Genomic DNA, 16552 nt, shown 5'->3' on the forward strand with positions numbered 1-16552 from the left:
TAGAATATCCTTGTTGAATTTCATTCTGTTGTTTTCAGCCCAATGCTCCAGCCTATCAAGTTCCCTTTGAATTTTGTTTCTGTCTTCCATGGTATTATCTATGCCCCCCAATTTTGTGTCATCTGCAAATTTGATAAGCATGCTCTGTATCTCCTCATCCAAGTCTTTAATAAAAATGTTGAAGAGCACTGGGCCCAGGACCGAGCCCTGTGGTATCCCACTGGTTACGTCTGCCCAGTTTGAGAATGAACCATTGATAAGTACTCTTTGAGTACGATTCTGGAGCCAACTGTGGATCCACCTGATAGTTGTTCCATCCAGCCCACATTTAGCTAGCTTGCTAATCAGAATATCATGGGGCACTTTGTCAAAAGCTTTGCTGAAGTTGAGATATATTATGTCCACAGCATTCCCACAGTCTACAAGGGAGGTTACCCGGTCAAAAAATGAGATAAGATTAGTTTGGTAGGATTTGTTCTTCATAAATCCATGTTGGCTCCTAGTAATCATTGCATTGTTTTCAAGGTGCTTACAGATTGACTGCTTTATAATCTGCTCCAGAGTTTTTCCAGGGCTTGATGTTAGGCTGACTGGTCTGTAGTTCCCCAGTTCCTCCTTTTTGCCCTTTTTGAAGATAGGAACAACATTAGCTCTCCTCCAGTCATCGGCACTTCACCAGTCCTCCATGATTTCGCAAAGATAATAGATAGAGGTTCTGAGAGTTGTTCAGCCAGTTCCTTCAATACTCTAGGATGCTGTTTATCGGGCCCTGCCGATTTGAACTCGTTCAAAGTGATTAGGCATTCCTTGACCATTTGTATATCAATCTCAAGCTCTAATCCTGCCCCTTCTACTTCATGTTTCCTGGGAGGGTCAGAGACCCTTTTTTGGGAGAAGACTGAGCCAAAGTAGGAACTGAGTACTTCTGCCTTTTCTTTGTCATCATTTTGCCATCCTCATTGAGTAGCTGTCTCACCATTTCTTTTCTCTGTCTTTTACTATGGACGCACCTGAAGAAAGCTTTTTTGCTGCTTTTAGCATCTCTCGCTAACCTCAGCTCATTCTCAGCTTTAGCCTTCCTGATGCCATCCCTGCAATTAATTCCGTGATACTTGCCTGTACTCTTCCTTTGTGGCCTGGCCTTCTTTCCACTTCCTGTATATGTCCTTCTTTGTTTTCAGGTCATCTCTAAGCCTTTTGTGAAGCCACATTGGCTTCTGTTGTTTCCCCTTTTTTTCCTTGTTGGTATTGCTTGCCAATGCACTTTTAGAATTTCCATTTTTAGAAACTCCCACCCATCTTGGACTGCTTTTCTCATTAGGGTGGTTTGCCATGGAACCGTTCTTCTTCTTCTTCTTCTTCTTCTTCTTCTTCTTCTTCTTCTTCTTCTTCTTCTTCTTCTTCTTCTTCTCCTTCTTCTCCTTCTTCTTCTTCTCCTTCTCCTTCTCCTTCTTCTTCTTCTTCTCCTTCTCCTTCTCCTTCTCCTTCTCCTCCTCCTCCTTCTCCTCCTCCTCCTCCTCCTCCTCCTCCTCCTCTCCCAACCCCCCCAGCTCTGCAAATTGCTCTGAGGTCTGTAAGTGTGTGGGGTAACAACAGCAGCAGTTCTGAAGAGAGTTAAAGAGGGCTGCAGTGTGAGCTCAAGAAGCATCTTGGAGGGGTAGACTAGTAAGAGGAGCCACCTCTGATCTTCCTGGGGAGCAACCCTAAAGCCCGGGGTTTACATTTTCTCCAAATTTCAGCCACATCAAGTGTTCCCACCCTGCAGCCATTTAAACATTTTTGCTTTGGGGACCAAGTCCCCTAAATGCCGACCTGTTGTTGGAAAATTGAAAATAACTTTTATTGAAAAGAAAAAGTTACCATATCAGAGAAAAATACTAGTTTTGAAGGATTTTATTTGATGAGGTGATTGCATGGATTTTCTCAGAGGAGACATTTCAGACAAATGGCTCCCCATGATTTATTTATTTATTTATTTTATTACATTTGTATACCACCCCATAGCCGAAGCTCTCTATGGTGGTTCCGAAGCTCTCTGGGAAATTAGGTGCCAAAATTCTTGTATGTGGGTTTTACCACTAAAAAAATAAATGTGTTAATAAGCCCTTTGCTTTAGTTTTCTTCCTAGGAGACAGATCCACCCATTTTCCCCAGTTCACAATCCAGGTATGGTTGCTGGGAGTGTATGAAAGTACCTGTATTTGTGCCCATTTTATGCTGCTCCAGTGGTGATTCTTGTCATCATAATTTAGTGTGATTCCCAAAATGGGGTAGTCACAGAGCCCAGTAAACATTCATCCGTTCCAGGGTAATTATCTGAAGTGGACCGATGCATCACGGGCTCTGTGGCTAGCCCATTTGGGGCATGCCAGATTGTTTCCTCTCTCTTTCATGGCTTGTTTATAGTAGAGCATTAGCCGGAAGTGTAATTTTGAGGCTATGTCAAAATCTGTAACACAGTTTAGAATCACTGTTTCATCCCCCTGAAAGACTTTTTAGTACAGAGGTGGTTAACCTTGGTAGGTCTGAGGGTCACATACACTTTTGGCCAATCCTCTGGGGCTAGGGGTGGGTGGGCGGCATGCCATTGGTGGGGGTGGCCAAAAGTGGGTGTACCCACCCCACACACTCTGACAAATACTCTTACTTGCACACACACCAAGGCACACAGCCCCTCCTTCTTAGCTAATCCATGCACAGTAGATCAGATGAGGAGAAGGGTTTATCATAAGAACGGAAGAAGCTGCCTAGTACTGACTCAGATCCTTGGTCCATCTAGCTCAGTATTGACTGGCAGAGGCTTTCCAGGGTTTCATGCAGGGGTCTCTCCCAGCCGCCCTACCTGCAGTTGCCAGGGACTGAACCTGGAACCTTCTGCACGCGCAGCAGATGCTCTGCCCCTGAGCTATGGCTCTTGCTACTCCCTCTCCTCTGATTAAATGATTTATCGGGGGGGCATTTGCATCTTTATCATGGAACAGGACTCTGCCCCCCTCCCCAGTGCTGTATCTATACCATGTTTTTCTTTTTGCCATCATTGCCAAAATGGAGGGAGTCTTTAGGGAGAGATTTGCTTGGGGGAGTGCTGGATCAGTCTCCTGAACTGGGGGTTAGCCACCCCTGCTTTAGAAGGCGGACAGAAGCCAAGCTTTTTGTTTGGCAGGAACGGCCCTACCATTAGGCAGAATGAGGATGTCTTAGGTGCCAGATGCGAGAGTGAGGTCTCCCCTCTGAGCCATCCTCCCTGAGCCTCCTAATCTAGCTTGTACCGCACCCTCTAAACTGGCCTGCTGCTCTCAGCTATCTCATCACCTGTACTAAAGAAAGATGCAGCTGCCAATCTGCTCAGCACCTTTTATACATGGCATCGAGGGAGCACTGGTGCCATCTTGTCCTTCTCCTCAAGAAGCAAAATGTCTAGGGCCAGCCTTGAATAATGAACACTAAGGAACCATGTGTTGAAATGAAAAGTGAGAATCTGGAAACTCTCATTACACTCAGACCGGCATTAAGGTGCTTGTGAAATTGATGCAAATGTGCTTTTGAAGATTTAACAACCTGGCAGCCTTTTACAAAAGTAATGAATTGATGCTTCAAGAATAGCAACATGTGGTTTCAGGAGTCAGCCAGGCATGGTGGAAAGTGGCCACGGGAAGCCCATGATCTCTGAGAGAGCCAATGTGGTATAGTGGTTGGAGAGTTGGACGTAGTCTGGAGAGCAAGGTTCAAATCCACACAGCCACGAAATGTACTGAGTGATCTTGGGCTAGTCACTGTCTCTCAGTCATCATAAGGCTAAGAGGGAGGCATATATGCTTTAGAGGAAAGATGGGATACAAATCTAATAGTCTTCCTCCTCTCTGGCACCAACAAAACTTGAACGAGCAATGTGGGTGACTGACCGCCTTTTTCCATTTTGAATATCTGAGCAATACCCAACCTTCAAGTCATCCTGATAATGTCAGCATCATATATAATGTTTGTGTGTTTTTGGGAGGCAACATTTCCATTCAATACCGGTAGCATGACTCCATTGTGTAGGTGGTCTGCTCCAGACAACCCACCAGTTGTTTAGAGTACTAATCAAAAGGGGAAGCATTTTCTTGCACAAAGATTTGTGTGAGGCAGCTTCTGACTCCCCTCTGCTCCCCACTTTTAAGGAGCTTAAAATCTTTAGTAGCTCATTGTTGTCATTCTCTGTATTTGAGTCCATTACTCATCAGGGCTCTTTTGTGCTGTTCCTGCAGATCTAGGTGAATTCCCCACTGGTTGTATCATCTGGTATTGCATTTCCTAACTCACCGCCCAGATTTAATTACAGCCAGTGCTGCAGGAGATGAAATGTCTGGAAGACAAAGCAGCGCTAAAAGACACAGGAGCATCCTGATAGGCTGAGTCTGCTCCTTCTGCTGCTGCTGCTGCTTTGAGCTGACAGGAAACATGGCAGGGTACTTTGTGGTTTGAAAGTCAGAGATGGTGTGGCTAGCGCAAAAAACAACAAAAAAACCCACCACCAAGCAAAACATCCCAGGGCTGATGATACCATATCTGAGGGGAGGTGAATCAGGGAAATGGATGCACTTATGATTATGCTGGGCTGCTTTGGAGGCTTCCTACCAGCACGTTGGGCCAAAGCAGCTGTGGTGTAGTGGTTAGAGCAGGGCTAGCAAACTTAGTTCCCTCCAGATGTCACTGAACTACAGCTCCCAACATCCCTGACTATTGCCATGCTAGGCTGGGCTGATGTGAGTTGAAGTACAGCAATGTATGGAGGGCATCATGGCTACCCCTGGGTTATAGTGTTAGAATTGGGCTAGGGAGATTCAGCTTCGAATTCCCACTCAGCTCTACAGCCCACAGGATGACCTTGGGCCAGTCACTGGCTGCATTCAGACATGGGTTTATTGCATTAGTTTTACTGGTGATAATGGTAGCACTTTTTCCCCAATTTCTAACATTCCTTTCACACTTGCAGTACCTGTTGCATTATGGAACTATGACTTTTTGACCGACATACTGTCATGTTGTGCTAAATTTCATTCACACCGGTGGATGTGGTGTGACATAACAATTAATGCCTTTGGACATGTTGCTACTCCCCTACCCTTTTTGCACATGTGTGCTTCTGATTCCCCCATGAAAATGGCAGGAAAGAACTGTATGCCAGTATACCGCCTCAAATTTTGTCACTTTACTCCTGCAATTTTCTGGGTTAGTGGGGTTGCATACAGATTTTCGTGGAAGCAATTAATATGGAAATGAGCACCTAACTTCCACTATATTCTGCTAGCTTTCCAGAAATGGCTTTTGTGTCATGTGAAAGATAAAATAAAACACGGAAATTATCAGGTAAGGAACCATTGGGAAAATGGAAGAAACTGCTGCCTTGAATGCAGCCACCATCTCTTACAGTGTAATCCTATCTTGCTCAATGGGGTTTACTCCATTTACTTTATAAATGGTTATAGGATTGTTGTCTTAGCTTAATCTGCCTTACAGGCTTGCTATGGGCATGGAAAGGGGTGGGGGTGGGGGCACTATGTATGATGTAGTCCTGAGCTCCTTGGAGGGAGGGTGAGATAAACATGGAATAAAAAATGTACAGTCAAGACACTGTAGTGTATGAACTGCAGTGCTGAAGGAGACACAACTTTACTGGTACTCTAGAGGGGTTTTCTGTTTCATGCAAGTAACAAGCAAATGGGCATGGTTTGACCTTTGCCTTGCCATACAGCTAAACCTTGGGACATGGAGTAGTTAAGCATTGTGATATGCTGTGTCGGTTATCAAACAAAGAGTGTGAAAATGTGGAATTTAACACTTCTCCTTAACATAGCACTGAAATAGTAACACCTTCAGCAGGCACAACTAAGACTTGTAACACCTCTTTACGGCATGCCTGGCTAAGACTGAATAAATCAACACATAGTGGTCCAGGTCCTTTGCTGCTATAGATTGGGTGAGATTCATCTAATTTACACACGGAGGTTTGTGCCCAAGTTATATTAAAAGATTGATTGGGTTTTCATTGAATTTGAATGTTGGTTTTCAGCTTTGACTGTTGATTGCCAGGAATAACATTAACTTATTTCATTTGCTTACAATGGAAAGGTGATTTGGCACATTTTATATTATTAACAATTTATATTGGTCTTTTGATGTGGAAATGAATTTTGGAGGAATGCTCTCTTGGCAGGATATCAGCCGACCTTCTTGCTCATAGATCTTTCCTGCAACCTCCCCCCCCCCCATTTTCTTGTTCGAGCATTTCACATATATTCCTACATGGGAATTATCTTCAGACACTCGACTGGAGGAAAAATCTGGCACTGGAGCAACTGACTGGCTGACAGGTATTTTGCCAAAACACAAGCAATTCAACTGTAATAAAGGCAATAGGAGAAATGCAGTGGTTTTGCTGGTCCATTATGGTAAAGTCATGTCTAATAATGAATCAAACAGGTGTCCTGCTTTCCATTTACTTTTGTTCAAAGTGTTTATAGTGTCAGAAGGGGGCTAGCTTCCAGGATAGCTTAGATTCACTGAATTAATCAAATTTTGTGTGTCGTGCTGTTTTCTTATGCAAAATTAATTTCCCTATGCTGAAAAGCAGAGTCGGAAAAAGTATACCAAAAGTAGCTAACCTGGTGTCCTCTAGATATTGCAAACTACAACTTCCATTATCCTTCATCATTGGTTATGCTGGCTGGGGTTGATGGGAGTTGTAGTCCAAAACATCTGGAGGTACCACATTGGCTACCCTGAAATATACCATCCATATTTTAGAAGACTGGGAGACGAGACAGGCAAGGATACCTAGGGATGTCACACCAGTCAACTGAAGCATCAAATACTATAAGGTGATGATCACTTTTTATTTAACTACAGTCAAGCATTGCCCAATGTTCCAAGGATGCTGCTGTCTAGATGACAGCTTACATTTTTAAATTCCATTATGGTGTCATATGTTAGGAAGTGCAGCAGGAGTGACTAGCAGCTTGCTCCCTAACCCTGGATCACTCAAGGCCAAACTGGGCTGCATAGCAAAGCTTCTGTCACTAGCTACCTGCTATACCTAAAGGCATATCCAAGCAGGAGCACAAGCAGTCAGCAGTGGCAAAGGCCACTGCCACAAGGAACAGATGAGGGCAGCCTTCCCCAACCTTCAGATATTGTTGGACTACAACTCCTATCATCTCCTACCACACTCATGTCCTCACCTGACCGTGATACTCATTAGGTGACACTGGTCCAGTCACACACACTCAGCCTAACTTACTTCACAAGGTTATTATGAAGACAATCTATTATGTATGACACCCTGAGTGGCTTGGTGGAGGGGCAGAATCAAAATAAAATAAGATGAGAAACTCATTACAATTTTGTTAAGGTTATTATCATTGTTTCACAATAACAGCTATCTAATTTAGTTTTTGTAATTAGCATAAACATCAGGCCTCTTGATGATTACCATCTTTATTGTTCTCCTAACATTCACGTTTTAAAAATACTTGAGCAGGTCTATGTAAGCTTCCAACCAAGATGCTAAGTAGGAGAAAAGATAAAGTAAATAGGACAGAACCAGAAGGAAGACAAGAACAAAAAATAAAAAAGGCAAGAAGAGAAAAAGAAAAAGTATAAATTTAAAACAAAGGGGGTGCGGACCACACTTCCTCCTAATAGTTATGATTAAGCATGTGTTTCTGTGTTATGCCTTTAGAAAAAGTGCCTTCATTTTCATGTCAGTCTGCACAGAAATCAAAGAATTCTTGACATATTGCTGAGGTTAGCATATAATGGGAAGAATCATAAATAGTGTATCTCCAATATGATTACACTTAAAGTTGTTTTCGCTCACACTGAGGGTTAGTTATGTACCTCCCTTCATAATATGGAGATGGCATTACTTAAAATTTAAGTTCTGTGAAGGCTCTGTCTGTCTTCAGTGTCTGAAGATAATATGCCCTGGTATGACCTTTCATAATCTTAGTCCACATCACATCTGACCATTGGTCCATCTCGCTCAGTCCTGTCTACTGACTGGCAGTGGCTGTCTCCAGGGTTTCAGGCTGGAATCTTTCCTAGCCCTGCCTAGTGATACTGGGGACATTTTGCATGCCAAGCCTGTGCTCTGCCACTGAGCTATGGCCCTTCCTCAAGTAATAACTAATCCATCATAAAAATGTAGTACAGACCAACCCTAGATAACAGTGAATCTCCTGTCTTAACTTGACAAAAGATAAACTGCATCTGTGTTCAATACTTATTCAATACTGCAGTATAGTAGCATAATAATGCCACATTTCACCATCACAGATTGGAATCAACATGTTATGCGGTGAATTATTATTGGAAGAAAACCAGCTTAGATTGTTTATTTTAGGAGGAATGCCACTTTTTGGCTGACAAAGCTGAATTACTCATTGACAAGCAAAGTGGTTTGCAAGGTTCATGTGACAGAGTGATGAGATAAGAACTGTAAAGCATTTTGAACATTGAAAAGTAGTATAGAATAGTAATATTGTTGATTATAAGGATTCCTGTCCAACCAAGTCAATTTAGGGAGATGTATATCTTCAAAAGATGGTTCACCTTCCTCAAGCAGTGGGAAATTCAGGGTAATGTTAAAGAAAAAGAATCACCTTTGGGTTGAAAACATTGGAGACATATGATATCTTGGCAATTTGATTATTTACAAATATAAATTGAACAGGTATCAAGCACAGCAACTAGCAAACAGGCAGGCAAGGAGGCAGTGCTAATACCAAGATACGGCCTGTTGCATTTCACAAAATCCAAACAGTTCTCTCCTGACTAAATCCAAATTGTTCTTGTCTTCCTTCTGGTTCTGTCCTATTTACTTTATCCTTTCTCCTACTTAGCATCTTGGCTGGAAGCTTACATAGACCTGGTTTGAAGGTAATATGCAGCCAAACAATGGCTTAGCATGAATGAGTGGCTTGCCATAGCTGCTGAGCTCCTTTCCTGGTCCAATTGCTATTGCGCTACCAAGGAGTAAGGAATGGTTTGGCTTAGTGTTATGTCTAAACCTGGGCTAGTGGTCTGCCTCATTCCACATAAGCTGTAACCAAGGTTTCTTCTTGGTTTACCACTCGTGGTTTGTCTGGGGAACACCCAAACCATGAGCACAGGCTCAGATGTAATGCTAAGCCAAACCATGGTGGGCAGAGCAATCCAACTCAGGGTAGCTGATGGGAAGGGGGCTGGTGGAGGAGGAGTTGATGGAAAGCCCCACAGCATCCACTTGCCACTCGGGAGCCACTGGCCCAACTGAATGCAGGCTGCATTAGGAGCTGCGCATGGGAGCCAGAAGGGAAGAGTCAGCTCCCATGAACAGCCCTACTAGGGAGTAAGCAGTCTCCATGGAGCGCTAATGGAATTGTTTGCCAGCCTTTTTGCCGATGGAATTCTCATGTGGATTGGGACCCAGGGGGTCGCTCCAAGGGGGACTTGGATGCTGTGTAAGTCCCCCCCATGGCTTCTCCCCTACCAAGCCCCTTGGAATGCCCCATTTTGGGGCTACCAGCAGCTTCTGCCGACTCTCTGTCCACCAGCCTGGCCATTTCCGGTAGACCCCGGCTGAGCCAGCAGAGTCCCGGTAGACCCGTGGCTAAGCTGGGACGAGGGGCTTCCGACAGCAGAGCCTGGTGGCACTGGGAGCCTGCCAGCTCAGCCAGGGGTCCATCACATCAAACTCCCCCCAGCCCAGCATAAATTGAAGTTGGATTGCTCCCTTAGTCCCAGGTAGTGAGGCAGCAGCAGGACCGAGGGACAAGTGCTAAAGGAAATCAGTTAAGAGTGGAGTTGGAGATGAAGTGTGGGCATGGCAGCATTAGAGTTGCTGTTGTTGACCGCATTTCTGTACAACATGGGGGGGGCAGTTAATAATAGCAACAAAAATCAAATATTCTTCCACAGTATTGGGATATAACACCACATGCTATAGTAACACAATCATTAAAAGATAACCAGGTTTATATTACCTACATGCTGGCATTATTTGCCACAGCTGCCAGGAGACTATGCATATTTTTTTTAATGAATTCAGTGAATGATTTTAACTGAATTGAATTAATTGTGTGGTAGATACCTTGAATATAAATTTTATGTATACAGTAGGGCCCCGCTTTACGGCGTTCCATTTTCCGGCGTTCTGCTGATGCGGCGGCTTTCAGTTAGGGGAAATTCCCTGTTTTAAAGCCGATTTTGCACTTTTGCGTCATTTTGCGGCATTTTGGCGTCATTTTTGTGCGGCGTGACCCATTATAGTCAATGGGTTCCGCTTTACAGCGATTTCCGCTTTACAGCGGGGGCCTGGTCCCTAACCCGCCGTGTAAGCGGGGCCCTACTGTAACAGATTTTAATGAATAATGTAAATCTGTATTATTCCTTGTAAATTGCTCATCTGTTGATGTTTTTCAAAGGCCTTTGACTAGATGCAATAAAGTTCCTACTGATATTGACTGAGTATAAGACAGTCTCCTACTTTTAATGTGCTCCTGGCTTAGTGAGACGAATGTATTAACATAGACTTCCCCAGCTTGATGTAGCACAATAGACATTTGACTGCATCCACCACCCATGCTGTAAAACGTTCAGAACATCAGCTTTAGATTTCCCTATCTGCCTTGATTATATTTTGTACAACTGCATTAATGAGGCCCCAGTTGTGAGCATCATGAGAGATTCAAAAATAAAAGAAAAAGAAGCACAGGACAATAACTTTTGCTGTGTAGTTGCGTTTCCCCCCTATTTCTTTGCCTTGAATATATGCTTAGTTTGTGCAGTGCCTAATCTCCCAGATGTCAAGATTTAAGCCTCATTTGAAAGCCATACCCTCCAATGTGGGATCTCTTCTCTTTAATCCTAGATGAAAAGGGGTTGCCTGTGCTGATTCAGTGGGGGAGCAGGATGCAGCCTGCACATGTTCAGGGGCACTTTTCCATAGAGTTTCAAATGATTCCAGTCTGAGCACTGGCATTGGAGACCAGTCCCAGGGCTGATCCCAGGGGGGAAGGGCTGTGGCTCAGTGGTCGAGCATTTGCTTTGCATGCCAAGGGACCCCAAGTTCAATCGCAAGCATCCCCAGGTAGGGCTGGAAGAGAGCCCTGTCTGAAATCCTGGAAAGCTGTTGCCAGTCAGTGTAGAAAACATTGAGCTAGACGGTCTGACTTGGTGTAAAGCACCTTCATATGTTCATATTTTCCAGTTTGGCCTCAGTATATTCTATAGCGAGAGCTCATACTTTTATTATGAGAAAAGAAGAGAATAAGAACAAATATTTTCCTTTTGGATAGACTTTTCATCATTGTCTTCCTGTGAAGTGTGGGGAGCCAAAGAGAGAACTCTGATGGATGGTTCATAGTGTGAACCCAATATGGCTGTCCTTGTGTTGCCAGGAGTTATTTTCCTTCATTGGCATGTGCTGTTTACCCTCCCTCTCGATGGAAACAGTAACAAGGGTCTCATCAGAAACTCAAGAATGTGTGTAGTCATGGTAAACAATAAGCTCTCAGAGGGGACAGAGCTAGGAGAAGAATGAGCATTCTGTCACACCAGAGAAGCTTCTCTGCAATCTCTCAGCTCCTTGGAGACCAGGCGTAACTGTGGAATGAAAGCACCTGAGAGACTGGAGAGGTGGAGAGAGCAATAATGCAAAGGAAGGAGGCAGCTGGGGACTACATTAACTGGTGCCTACTAATATCTGGGGCACCCAACGTGACATCTCCTAGGACTTGAGTTTTAGAAAGTAGAAACCCACAGCCCCAGCTGCCACTAATTTGAACTGCTGGGGGCTTCTGGCGTTTATTGTACATCTTGGTGATTAAAGGCCTCCCAGAAGCCTAATATTGTCAGAGACTCAAAGCACATATATAATCAGTGATATTTTCAATTTCTGGTTTTCCACATGGGTTTACTATTTTATATCCTGGTCTCTCAAGACGGCAGGGCAGATGCACTTTGCAGAGTGCCCTAAAGGCTGGGAAATTGCCCATCAAGCACTTTGATCACACAAGTGTAAGCCAGTCACATTTTTAAAATGTCTAGAAAAATGTATAGGAAGCTGACTTATACCGAGTCAGGCTGCTGGTCTATCTAGCTCAGAATTGTCCAGGCTATGTGTGGGGAACCCTTGGCCCTCCAGATGTTGCTGAAGTGCCGCTCCCACAATCCTTGGTCCCCTGCTTGCTGCGGCTGATTGAAGTTGTAGTTCAACCGTATCTGCAGGGCCAAATGTTCCCCACCTCTGATCTGCACTAACTGGGAACGGCTTTCCAGGATATCAGGCAGGAGTCCTTCCCAGCCCTATCCGGAGATGCCACGGATAGTACCTCTGACATTTTGCAAGTAAAGCACGTGCTCTATCAGTGAGCGAAGGCCCTTATATATACAAGTGAGATATGGATACAATTTTACTTCTTCCATTTTTTTACATGCAGCAATTATAGGCAAAATTCCCATTCACTGTATCCTGATAATACAGCTTGATATCTCATGCCAAAACTGAAACATCTTAGTAGATAGCAAGCTATATAAAGGGAGGATTTGCCATTCTCCTGTTTTTCATGCTATTTTAGACAACGGAAAACAGCTTTACACAGTCCAACCCACAGGTCCATCTAGCTTAATCATCATTTCCTGTACTGCAAAAATGCATAAGAACCTTTCTAGTCGTCTTTCAATCACACATATATATTACGGAAAAGGAATGGAATAAATCCACATATTCTGAGAATACCATAGCTGAAGTTGTATTGCTAAAATGTCCTCTCCAAGCACAGATTTTATTCCATTCTTTTTTGGACTGTGCACTTTTATCCTTCTCAGACCAGTCAAGTTTTATTTAATGCTCCCACTTCAGTTTTGATGCAGATGTTTTGACTAGGGATATGGAAGCTCTCTCTGGTTCACTCAGAAAATGAATTGAGCTTTTGAAATGTTCAGGTTGAATGCTTGGAAAAACTCCTTGAAGTCTCTTTGAGCACTCAACTTTGAATGTTTGAAAAGCCCAATTTCCTGCCGCTTTGCCACCCATTCTGCCAGTCCTCCCACCCATGGGTGTTTGGGGATTACAAGGGGGAATTGCCCCCTTCTGACAGATCTGTGTTTTCCTCATTTACTATAATGGGTAAATCAACAAATGCCTAACTTTTTAATTATTTTGACCGAATTGGACAAAAGTTGCAGGCATGATGGCCTCTTTTACGGGGATCAAGCCTGCCAAATTTCAAACAACTAGATACGGGGTTTCTGTGCCAGGCACCTTGACAAAGTTTGAAGCTTTTAAAAAAGGGGAAATCAAGAATGTCTGTAACGTCTTTAATGAATTAGATAAAATGGTGCCAAGGGTGAAGAAAATAGCTTGTGCATAAGTACTCACAGAAGTTTTTAGTATTTTCGCTTGTTTGCCTCTCTGGGCTCCTGAAAGGAAGGGTGAGAAATTAAGTTAATAATAAAAATAATAAAATAATTTTTTCAGCATGTGACATTTATAACTATATATCATTATTCTTGCTACCCCCCATTTTGTTCATTGTTACCACCAGGAGACTGGCAATCCTACACCAACTTACCTGGGAGTAAGTCCTGTTCAACTTAATGGGACTTCCTTCTGAGTTGGTCTGCAGGTGGTAGCATTAGAGCCCTATAGGTTCTGCATTTCATGTTGATCTAAAAGCCTACTCAACCGAATCGTGAAGAAGTATCCAGGCAGGCATTGGAATTGTGAACGTTTGTCCTCAACTTTGATCTGTGAACTTCATGAAAAGTGGCTTGGTGCCAGCTATTCACAGAGCTTAGTTCTGATTATGTAAGCTAGGTACTTTCAGTGCATTTTCTAGGAATAACAGTCTCTTTAAATGGGGCTAGTTTAGCCTAGCAGTGAGTAGGGCAGTCTTTCTTGTCTTAACACCGCAGTATGACCAAATATGCCCTCTTCTCAAGCATGTTTCTTTTTTCGTAGTTGAATTTATTTATTATTTATTTATAAAAATATGTGTATACTGCTATTTCATTCAAAGACATCAAATTGTGGAAGATATTATGGAATTACCCCTCTCCTTGCCTTCCTTGCATAACCTCATCCCTTTGGCACATTGATGGTATATTTTCTGTTGTGGGATGTATTATCCTCTTTGGCAGGCTGAAGCGGCAGTAGCAGTGCCAGCTCTCACACTGCAGTGCTATCCACGTCTACTCAGAGGTAAGCCTCCCTCAATTCAATGAGGCTTATATTCATCTAAGTGTGTAAGCTTTACTTAGAGCACACCAACTACAATCCAATTTAAGAATTAAATGCTCTTAAAATCACTGAAATAAATGAGCTTGGATGCACCTTACTGTATGTTGGATTACATTTCCTAGGTCAGTAGAGGAATTAGGTTTTGTGCCTGATAGATGTAGAAGGTCTGGATGGCACATTCTTGACTCCTTTTTCCTCTGGTTCTGGAGTTCTGTCGGCTATCTTAAAAGCTGTGCGTAAAAATAAAAATACAGTGCCCAAGCAACCCAAATTCTGCACCAAGAAAAGATGGATATATTTATTTATATCCCACCTTTCCCCCAGGGAGTCCAAAGGGCATATATGGTGCTCTTTCCCCCCTCATTATGTCATCACAACAACCCTATGAGGTAGGACCAGGGCAGTCTGGATTCAAAAGCCCTGCTCTGCTATAAAACTCATTGGATGACCTTGGACCAGTCATTGTCTCTCAACCTGACCTACCTCACAGTATAGTTGTAAGGATAAATATACTGCTTCCTGGCCCCATCTGCACTATACATTTAAAGCAGTATCATATCACTTTAAACAGCCATGGCTTCCCCCAAAGAATCCTGGGAACTGTGGTTTGTTAAGAGTGCTGAGAATTGTTAAGGAGACCCCATATTCCCCTCCCAGAGCTACAATTTTCAGAGTGGTTTAACAGTCATTCGTTTTCACATGTTTGAGAGACAATGACTAGTCCAAGGTCATCCAAGGGGTTTCATATCAGCATTTTGAACCCGGATCACCCTGGTGCTACTTGTTATATTCTAACCAGTACACCAGCCTTCCCCAACATGGTGCCTTCCAGATGTTCTGATGGGACTACAATTCCCATTAACTCCAGCCAGTATAGCCAATGGATAATGGTAGTTGTAGTCCAATAACATCTGAAAGGCACCAGGCTGGGGAAGACTGCACCACACCATACTAGGGCCACATTCATACCAGACATTTATTCCACTTTAAACAGTCATGGATTCCCCCAAAGAATTCTGGGAAGTGTAGTTTGTGAAGGGTGCTGAAAGCTGCTAGAAGACTTCTGTTCCCCTCACAGAGCTACAATTCTCAGAGTTTTCTGGGAAGAAGAAATGACAGTTAAACCACTCTGGCAAACTAGCTCTGTGAGAATAACAACTCTCAGCACCCTTCACAAACTACACTTCCCAGGATTCTTTGGGGGAAGCTGTGACTGTTTAAAGTGGAATAAAAGTGCAATAAATGTCTGGTGTGAATGTGACCTAGCTCTCAGTCTTTATTTTGTGCATTGGAAATAAGGGAATATAGAAGGGCACCACAAGGACGAAATACCTTTAAAATTCTGAGGGGCTTGCATATGCTTTGTTAATGGAAAACACAGATATGCCTTCAGTCATTGACAGACTCACTTTAAGGAGTATGCTGATCTATGTTATTAAGGCATTTATTATCAATGGAGAAAACTTTGATAGCTGTAGGAGCTGGTTCTGCACATTGGGTCCTAAGGCTCTTTAGAAGCCAGTACTCCAGGGACCTCATCCATAATATTCCATCCCCCCCCTTTCTTATGATAAAGGAGCCACAGTGAAGGATCTGCACAAGGAAGGAGTTTAAAAAGCACATTCAGTACCAGAAGATCTAGGCATCCAGTCAAATATTTCCTTTGTTTGCCCCTTGTCCAGCTGCCAGTAAAGCCCTTTTGGAAAAAAGAAAAGCACCCACCAACTTCAATGTTCTCAGGATGCTAAGCCAGGACTGAATGGATTTTGCAAGGTGCTTAGTCACAGCACGGGGGAAAAAAAGCTCATAATAAAAGAGGGCTCTAAGGCATAGCGGAATATTGATGCTGTCACTTCAATGGCTGGGCAAGTGATAAAAGGCAGGGATAAGTGCCTGTATCTCATCCTTGAAAATCTTGAGGCCGGGAAGGCGCTGCCTGTTTTGGACAAGGGGAGCGGAGAGCAGGAACGGGAGGCTGTAGCACAGGGAAACAGCTGTGACCAGACAGGGATGGGTGAGCCCTTTCTGCCATGCTTTAGCCTAGGGAAGGCCTTCCAAAACAGGGAAAGCAAGGGGAGGGGAGGAGTGGGGTGTGGGAGCTTACACCCCAGGTTCTTGGCTGCAAGAGCTTAGCAGGAGGGACATGAGTAATACACATCCCACTGGGGGAGTTAGATCAAAGGCAGTGAAGTAGATACAAGAGGTTTCTGCTTCACAGAGTCTGGTTAAATAGAGCCTTTGTTACCAAGGCCCTCCAGAGTCAGGAATGGAGAAATACCTGATATCTCC

The 16552-nt window shown here is 43.5% G+C and overlaps 1 protein-coding gene across 9 annotated transcripts in view; it reads right to left on the reverse strand.

Moving 5' to 3' along the window:
- LOC133387425 (uncharacterized) overlaps nt 1-16552 on the reverse strand; it is a 99757-nt gene that overhangs the window by 41638 nt on the left and 41567 nt on the right. For 8 of the 9 annotated variants that reach the window (XM_061632162.1, XM_061632160.1, XM_061632158.1 and 5 more), the window contains one exon: nt 13403-13443. The gene's annotated coding sequence lies outside the window, so the exon portion shown is untranslated. Of the gene's footprint in view, nt 1-13402; nt 13444-13595; nt 13755-16552 lie in introns of those variants that run through there. The other variant, XM_061632163.1, reaches the window with a different exon arrangement.

The sequence above is a fragment of the Rhineura floridana genome, chromosome 6, assembly GCF_030035675.1.
Source record: "Rhineura floridana isolate rRhiFlo1 chromosome 6, rRhiFlo1.hap2, whole genome shotgun sequence".
NCBI classification, from domain to species: Eukaryota; Metazoa; Chordata; class Lepidosauria; order Squamata; family Rhineuridae; genus Rhineura; species Rhineura floridana.